Here is an 8995-nt window from a genome sequence, read left to right on the forward strand (position 1 = left end):
ATAGTTCTTCTTTTGCTTGTTCCTTCTGAAGATATTTAGTTCTAGTCCCAGGACTCCATGTACAGGATAATTCTTTCCTGGTGGGTACACAAGCTGACTGGTACCAATGCTTTAAGCTTTGCTTTCTAGTGGACTGGAGAGCAATTGTTGCGCTTCTCAGCGAAGCAGAGGAAAGCATAGTGTAGCTGGAACCTTCACTTGTATAAAGGAAGGTATTTAGAAATTTGCATGTTTCTGAAAAGATGTGTAATTGCTAACAGCCTAGTTTAAGGTTTTATTAACTGTTCTCTAGCTACTCTTTGGTATTTCAAGAGGAAAAAAAAAGCCTCCTTGGCCAGGAACAGTGGAATGATTTTTAGAGTGAGAGATGATACAGATTGCTTTATCAACTAATAAAATCAAATCCTGCTGTCAAATGGATCTGAGCACAGCTAAATGAATAGTGAAATGGAAGCCCACAATGATCATTTCCTATTAAGTTTATACACTTTGCTAGTCAGGGTTTTGCCTGCATAGCAGTTCACTTTGTTCTTTTAATTTTATCTAGCTATCTCCATGCATGAGATGCAATTCTTATTTTAAAATAATAATTCTCGTTCCTGCGCATGTAGAGAAAAAAACATCTATTAGATCCGTGCGAGTGTAAAGACATCTAGTTCAGAGTACTCAGTGTTACAGTCCACCAATTATGCATTTTCTTTTGTTCAATAAAGAAACATTCAGTACAGTTCAGTCCTGTGCGTCATGTGGGCTGTGGGCTAGCAAGGTTTGGTGTAGGTATGAGCACTAACAGCTGACTGTGGGTAGCCCTACCTGCCTTTAAGATACATAAAAGCATGGTTAGAGCTTAAGATTGAGACAGTACTTCCTTTCTTGCACAAAGAAACAATACTGCTATCCACTCAGTCTTTATAAGCAGTGTTGTCACCTTTTCACACGTCGCAATAAACTGGTTTCCATCCACTTCAAGTGTGATTTGCTGCTTAATGGAGACTCATTTTTCTTACAGGTGTGCAACAATGCATCTCTGAGGAGGTAATAGTGCCCAGGCCAGGCTGATTGAGTTCTGCAGTGTTCTGCATTCAGGTGCTGTCAATACTGCCCTGTCACCGTGTGAATTCATCCCAGTGCCATGGGCCTGAGGTCACCCCTATGTTTGGCTGCAGTGTTCTTGACCAGTTGTTGAGAAGTAAGACTTGTGATTTTGATCAATATGGATCAGAGCTCTGAAATGTGACTTAGCTAACGCTCTCAGAAAATTAGACTGCAACAACATACTAGAAATAGTTACCCCATAGGCAACTGCCTCAAAGTTAAACCAAAATTATATTAGTACTGAGAAACATCGTAACTGGGTATATTACAGGCATTAGGGATAGTTTTAGTTGGTTCTGCTCCTCCTAGATGCATTCAACAGCTTCTCATACTATTGCTTGCATGCAGTATTACTAATCGAGTGATGCAACTTATTTGGCATTTGTATCCTTCACATCCTACCTATTTCGTACATCAATCTTTCACTTAGGCAGTTTTGTTCTTGTCACATCAAAGGGTACCGGCACAGTTTTGTCTCTTGGCTGTAAGTATACTGCAGAGAATTTAATATTGATTTAGTTATTTAGCTGTTATTGTTTGTATTCAGTGAGAGCTGGACAGGCATCCAAAAAATCTCTCAATATATTGGTGCTGAGGACACTGCGAAAATCAGAGAGAGACTGTGGCTTTTCTCTATCTTAACTGATTCTTCCTTACCTTTTCCCCAGCCTGTCACCTCCCTCCTTTGCACTGGTTATGACCAGATACATCCCATGCCCATCTCCTCAGTGTGCTCTAAGTGCTGCAGTATTTCTAGCCGGAGTGGTGCTGAGGTCCCAGGATCCTTCAGCCGCTTGGGTGCATGTGGGAAACATCTCCTTTTCCCCCAGTAAATGGCATTCCCCAGGCATGAGCTGGAGCCCATCTGACTTCTGCATCCCCTGCAGAGACCTTGTTCCCATCACTTTGGCCTACAGGGGGGCTTCTCAATAAGAACAGGTGAAACTAAGACTATGTTCACATAAGAAAATTCAACACATTTAATGCAACTAAATCATTACCATGATTCAATGCGTGGTAATTGACAAATTAAATTGAAAGAAGAAAATGGTAACAACAATGGTAGAGAGAACGGTTCAAAGAAATTTTTGTTAGTTTGGAGAGACAAATGCTCAGCAGTATGCACAGTTACGTCCCCTCCCTCCAGCCCCCCAGTGGCCTGTACATAGGCAGTCTTGGTTGCCATTCCTGAAAGAGGTGTATCACTTAAAATGGATAGGAAGCAATCTGACAGCCACTGAGTTCCTTTACTGACTTCAGCATACTCAAGTCAGCCCCTAATTGTATGTTTCTCTGGACAGCATGAAAGGATTGGTTTTGGCTAACTGCAGAGGGAACATTGCAACACTGAAGTAGGAGGCAGAAGCCCATGTTCTGTTCTTGGCTCTGTCACAAACTTGTACATTTGGGTTTATAGAAGGTCACTCCATTTTTGTGCGTCTCCCTGTTCTTGTGTGGGACAGTATACTTAAAAGTCTTTCAGAGATATTCTAGAAGCTACAGCCTTAAACATTCGCAGCTAGAGAGCCTTGTAAAACAATGCCAGCAGAACAATAGCTCTCATATCCTCCTTCTGTTTGTGGTTACACTCCAGAGGCAAGGCAGCTCCCACCCGCTGCGTGTTCAGATGTATTCATCTTTGCGTGTGGTGATTAAGCAGGCTGTTCCCATTAGCGTCAGTGGGAGTTAAATAAGCAATTACAGAATGTTAAGAGGAAATGATAGCCTTTAATCATCCTTTATTAAAAAAAAAAAGCAACCTAAAACTGAACAAACACATTTCTTTCTAAAGAAGTTATTGACACTCCTCATATGTTTAAAGTTCATACTCGATTACGTGCTAGCAAATATCCCTGTCTTGTCTAAAGCTCTGCATAGCACTATTAAGGCCTTTGCTTCTGTGTGTTATGGTTAAAAAGTTGACCAAATCTAAGTGTGCTTTTCCAGCAAGTATCCAAACCGTAACGTCTCTGTGTGGTGCACAGTTGGTTGAAAATGTTTTGCAAAATGTGAATGTCATTGAACGTTCTGTTCTGCTGAAGGCTGAATTTATTTCTTCAGGACAGAGTCTGTCAGTATTGGACATGAAGTGTTGACCGAATAAAAGTAGGGAATGATTTTCTGTGTTGGAATGTTTTGTTTAAAGAGCTTTATTTTTTAAAAATGAAATAGTTTAGCTTTTCAAGTAAAGAAAGTTTTCATTTCAAAACTGTTGTAAGTACTGCAAAGAAAAATAAAAAATTGAGTAACGTGGATTGTCTCAAGCATGGAACTAAGAAAATGTAAGAGAAGAAGTTTTCTGCTGGAAAAAAAAGCATTTGAATTTGATGTAAATCAAATCCCTTTATAATCTTGCTCTGTTTAGCATGTTTTGAAATAATCCCAATGTCTTCCATCTCTATTTCATACACAATTATTTCTTATGGCTCTCCTGGTCATCCCAATCTCCACTTCCTGCAAACATTAGTAATTATCTTCCTTAAGAAAACCCATGTGGACTGGTCACATAGAACTTGAAGAGTGAACCTTTAATGCTCTCTTGTAAAATATTTCTTGTAGTGCTGCTCAGGGGTTACTTGTACATAACCCCTCCTAGCTGAGACCTTGGCACTGGGAAATAAGCTCCTGTGTGCTTGGATTCTCCAGCTCTTAGAGAAGAACTTCTTGGCCCCATGAGGTTGAGGTAAGGATCGATCTGCAGTGGTTCTGAGACTCTTGTTTGTTTCACATAAGCACTGATGCAGTGTTGGTGGCTGTATGTGGTGGGTGAGGCTGTGAGTGGGACTGAGCCTGGGGGAGTGCTGCTAGCCAGTACCAGTACCGTGTTATTTGCATCATGTGACATTTGGAGGGAACTTGCAAAATTACTGGCTTCAAAATTGTTGAGACTACTGAAGTAGATTTGAAGGCTTTTGAAATAGTTCAGGCTATTTTTCACGTTGGGAATTTTTACCCTCATAGATTGGCTTGCAGTGATGGACTTTTTTGGTGTGTTTTTCCTGTGCTGGACAGCTTGCAGGAAAGCTTGCCAGGAGGACCCCATCCTTACCAACCGTCTTATTTTACAGACAATCCTTTGTTCTTTTGTGAAAAAGCCCAACTGTACTAATGTAGTGACAGATTCTCATTAGCACACAGTGCACTGCTTTGCTACAAAAGTGGTATATCTTAAAAAGACCATACAAATAATATCCAGATTTTTTTTTATGCTGAACAAGAAATATTTTCCATTTCAGTTGAATTCTGTTCTACATTACAGACACTATTACATAGTAGCAGCGTATACAAGGGGAAGAAATAGAATGGCTTCAAGTACATGTAAATGTATCATTTTTATTTTTCAAATAAGTAAGGACCTGATTTTGGAGGGTAAGATTTCCAGATACAGGAATACCAGAGGAAAAAATTATTTGGATGTCAACAGTTTATTGAAAAGAAAAATAATTTTTGTTTTTAAACTACTTAACCATTATTTTATTTATTAATTTGGCTATAATTTAAAGATAATATGTACTGGTTGAAATGCTAGACGATTTTAGTGATCTTTCCAACCTTAATGGTTCTATGGTTCTTTGACAACCAAAATATATTTTGATCTTTTGGGGAAAAAAAAAAGCTTCTTTTTTTGATTCAAGCTGTTGTGTTAATTGAATTTAATCCAATGCATGAATTGCTTCTCCCAGAGGATCCACATTATATTGCATTTACTTAAAACTGAAAATAAAAGACCCACAGGGCACCTGTCCTGAACAAGCTATGATAACAGCAGAAAACAATGGCTTTCATCAAAGGAATTTGTTACTAACGTGTTGGAGGAGTTCTAGAACTGTGCACACAGATGAATCCAACTGCCTCCAAACATGTGCCATCCTACCCACGAAAAATAAGATTCTTGCCATTTTTATCTGGATGAGTAGATGGCAGTCATTAGGAATGACTGGGCCACAAATTCTGTTGTTTCAGAAAGCCACCACAAAAGATACTCCAGTATGTGCTGTATTGAGCAGAAAACTTGTATTTTGCCGGAAAAGCTTCTCCTGGCAGGTCTTAAACGTACCTTTAAAACATGAAAATATTTTGAGAATTCCATTACAGGAAGAGTTGACCTTATCATTTGAGCATATATGGAGTTACGCGTTGCGTTGTAATTACACATAAACATACACATTTAAGCAGCATTTAGTAGAATTGTTGTAATTATGCACAAATTGTTAAGCGGATTGAAAGCACAGAAAATGAAGTACAGAAAAGCATCTAGAAAAATCCAGTGTTGCTGTGCATACTTTCTTCTGCGTTGCAATGTCCAAAGCAAACTGGCTGCCTGTTACTGCTCTATCAGCTGAAGTAGCATGCTGCAGCTAGCTCCAGCCTTCCCAGCCACCATCTGCTAAGACATAACCATAAGCCTGCTGACAAGTGCTTGTCAGAAATCACTTCACGCGAGTTGATCTCTTTTCCAACACACTTCAGTAGCTAATTTTTAAGACCCGAGAGTCATCGTTACTACGCATTAGTCGTCAAGATAGCGACACAGCTGTACTACAGAAAAAAAAGAACTTAAAGCACTCGAAATACAGCTAAATCACAGGAGAATAATTTCTAAACAGCCATGTTCAAAATTTGAACTGGAATGAAGCACTGATAACAACAACATAATACCCCATCACCAACAGCTGCATTCTTTTGCAACTTTGGTAAATGTCATCTTGTTTTGTTTACAGTGAACGAAGAGGTGCAATGATCATACCAAATCAACGCTGCAAGCAATTTTTATTCTTTTCAAGCACGCCTTCTTCCTGACATGATTATGCCCAATGATTTGTTGCGTTCTGCATCTGCAGTAATTATGATTTCATCCTTATCTTTAATCACTGCATCTCTGCTATTCTTTCAAAGATGTGTTCAGCAGCTCTCCGGGGGCAGAAAGTTAAAGGGTCACTGACAGCAGTGCTGCCTATTCTTAATAATGCCAGTGGAAAATTTTGATGGTCATACGGCAAAATACAGCATTCACCGTGTTGTGCAGTGTTAAATGGCTGAGAAACAATCCTCGCAGTATTAGTCATAAAGCTGAAACCTCTTGGCAATTTCCATTTTTGCCTATATTTGTTATTTATTCCCATCAACATTCAACTTCAGTTTTAACATTTGTTGGAAAATGTGCCCACCTGTTGTTTATCTCTGAAGAAAGAAAACATTTTATTATGGGTTGTGTTCCTGTTGCATCTTTGCAGTCAGCTGAAGAACACCTTGCAGCACTCAGTCTATTCTACTGCAAAAGGGACCTCTTTTCTGGTCTTCCTTCAGAGAGCAATGCATCTGGAGAGGTGGCCTGTCCAATGCTAAGGGAGCAGGACTGACAGCACTTTCATTGTCAGTGTGTCTTAGTCAAGTAATCTGCATGGACTTGGATTTTCTGCTATTATGTAGCTTCCTTCTGAAAGTCATTATCTAGATTGAATGTCCCCTGAGATGAAGCATGGCTGAGAGGCAGATATGTCTCAATATATATGAAATAATGAAAACACCAAATGAAAAACCCACTTAAATTAGATAATCCTCAGTTGGACCTGATTCTACTCGTACTACAACACCTTTGCCTGCTGCTTAGTGGAACCTGAAAATGTGGAGGCGTGAATGGAAACAGAACTGCAGTATCCTGTACAATGAGCAGAAAGGCTGCAAGCTGTTTTACCAGCTTTCTGCTGAGAGGAGCAAAGGCTCAGTTTGCAAGGCTGGTCAGCTGAAGCTTGCATTTCTAAAAACGAGGGAGTTGGCAATGCCAGGCATGTTTGTGGTTAAGAGAAGGTCAATACGCAGCAGATAAAGTAGCATAAATCTGGAAGCATCTTAGGTGAATCTCAAGGAAAGAGGTGCCTATAAACAGAAAAACCCAAATCTGTAATGCTGTTACTATGGTTTTAAGAAATAAGGTGTCTGCTGGACCAATTTTAAGTCCATGAAGCACATTTTTGAAGTAGCCAGTGTCGAGGAGATTCTGAAAACTGCTTAAATTATACTAGAAAAAGCACTTCAGAAAGCATCCTCTGCTAACAAAGACAAGCAGTAATGGAAGCAAATGATTTCCAGCTCTAATTTTTCTGACTTTTGAAGATACGTGGGTCACAGGGTATGGCCCCATCTTTGATATATGTAGACATTTGGATGAAGAGAGAACTCGTATGTGAAACTCCAAAGTAGTTCTTTAAAAAAAACACCCATGAATCAGATTTGACTTCTGAGGGGATGAAGCAGTGAAGCTATAGAGGTTTGCAAAAGTTTAATTGCTTTTCTGGTTAGATTCAATTTATTTAGGCTTACAGTGATGAAATACCTGTCAAAGAACATAATTTGTAGCTAATAGCCCAAATAATTAACAGTAGTCTACAGTTACATGGCACGATTCGTCCCCAGATCTAAAAGTGGTTTACAAACGAATTAATCAAACACGCGCAGTAAAAAAATATTATCTAAATTTTATGATGGAAAAATGGAAGCCTAAGGAGATTAAAGTTATTGCCATGGTAACAAAAGGAATTCGTGTCAAGAACAGAAATGTATGCAGACCTTTCTACTGCCTTATGTACCAGTCTTTTTAGGTTTTTTTTGTTTTTTTTTTCCTTTTGTGCCTTTTTCTTGTTTCTTTCCCATCACTGTCAATCTGTGCTGGCTTGTCTCAACCACTTGTTCCACACATATTAGATAGACATTTTCAGATTTACAAGCCTTATATTAACTAACTTTTTTTTTTCATTACATGTAATAATATAGTTTGATCTATTGATACTTGTATTTTAAGGCTGCCTTGTAATGAGAGGTAAAGAAAATATTATTGTAAGATATTGTAAAGCAGAAACAGTCTGCACTTTCAAATGAGATCCACATATATCCACAAAGGAGAATGATTGTTGAGGGGTTTATTGTCCAGCAGTGAATTAAAATAAAGATGTTGTTTCTTTGTATAGGAGCACCGGGTAAAACACTCCGCTAGTTCTCTTTGGGTTTTTAACTTTGGAATTGAATTTCCAGGTGGCATGAATAGACATTGGCCCAGTGAGATCAGTGGCACATAATGAACGTCTGGTCCAAACCATCCAGGTGAGTTTGTATCCTGCATCTGTTTCTGTGGTCAGGTGCTTTTTTTTCATAACCTCACAGATAAAATTAAGGGCCAGCCTGACCTGATGAACTGCCTGCTCTTATCTTTAATAACTGGCAGCCATCAGGCTCACACTTTGGAGATCTGAAGCAACAGCTCAGCAGAATTTTCCCCAGCAATTTATTTCCCACTGCACGTCAGCCCTGCTCCACAGGGGTCACAGGCTGACTTGCATACACCGTCTTCAGCAGCCCTCTGCGTTGCAGCTTCCAGGAGCCAGGGCAGTGAGTTAGCACTAGCCTTGAGAAAAACGTTTGGTTGATGTATGTGACACCTGCACTGGAGCTGCTGTGATTTGACTGCTTGCGAGGTGCACGTTGTCTGGGCACCCAGCCTGGCCGAATTGCACGTGTGGGATCTGTTTCACCATGGTGTTCCTTCCATTATAAACTAGGGAAATATCAAAAGAAAGCAAATGTATCCTTTTTAATGCTAACATTTGGAAGCTAAGCTGGTTAATCTTGTTGTTAGAGATCTAAGGCAGCCCTCTCGTGGCCATTTCCATTTTAAAGCAATTGCGGCTTCAAAAAAAACCCTCACTTTAAATAGCCATTGTTTGGAGGAAAAATGAATGCTTCTCACTTCAAAATTTGCACTGTGTACTGTTATGCTTAGTAAAGTGGTGCTAATTGTGGAGCAAGCCAGTTTTTCTGATTTGATCTGAAATGGTGGTGGTTCCTGGAGCAGCTCCCCAGATCACCAGTTCTACACGTCTGGCTCCAGCACTGACAAAGCTGTGCT

Source organism: Numida meleagris, chromosome 10, assembly GCF_002078875.1.
Source record: "Numida meleagris isolate 19003 breed g44 Domestic line chromosome 10, NumMel1.0, whole genome shotgun sequence".
NCBI lineage: Eukaryota > Metazoa > Chordata > Aves > Galliformes > Numididae > Numida > Numida meleagris.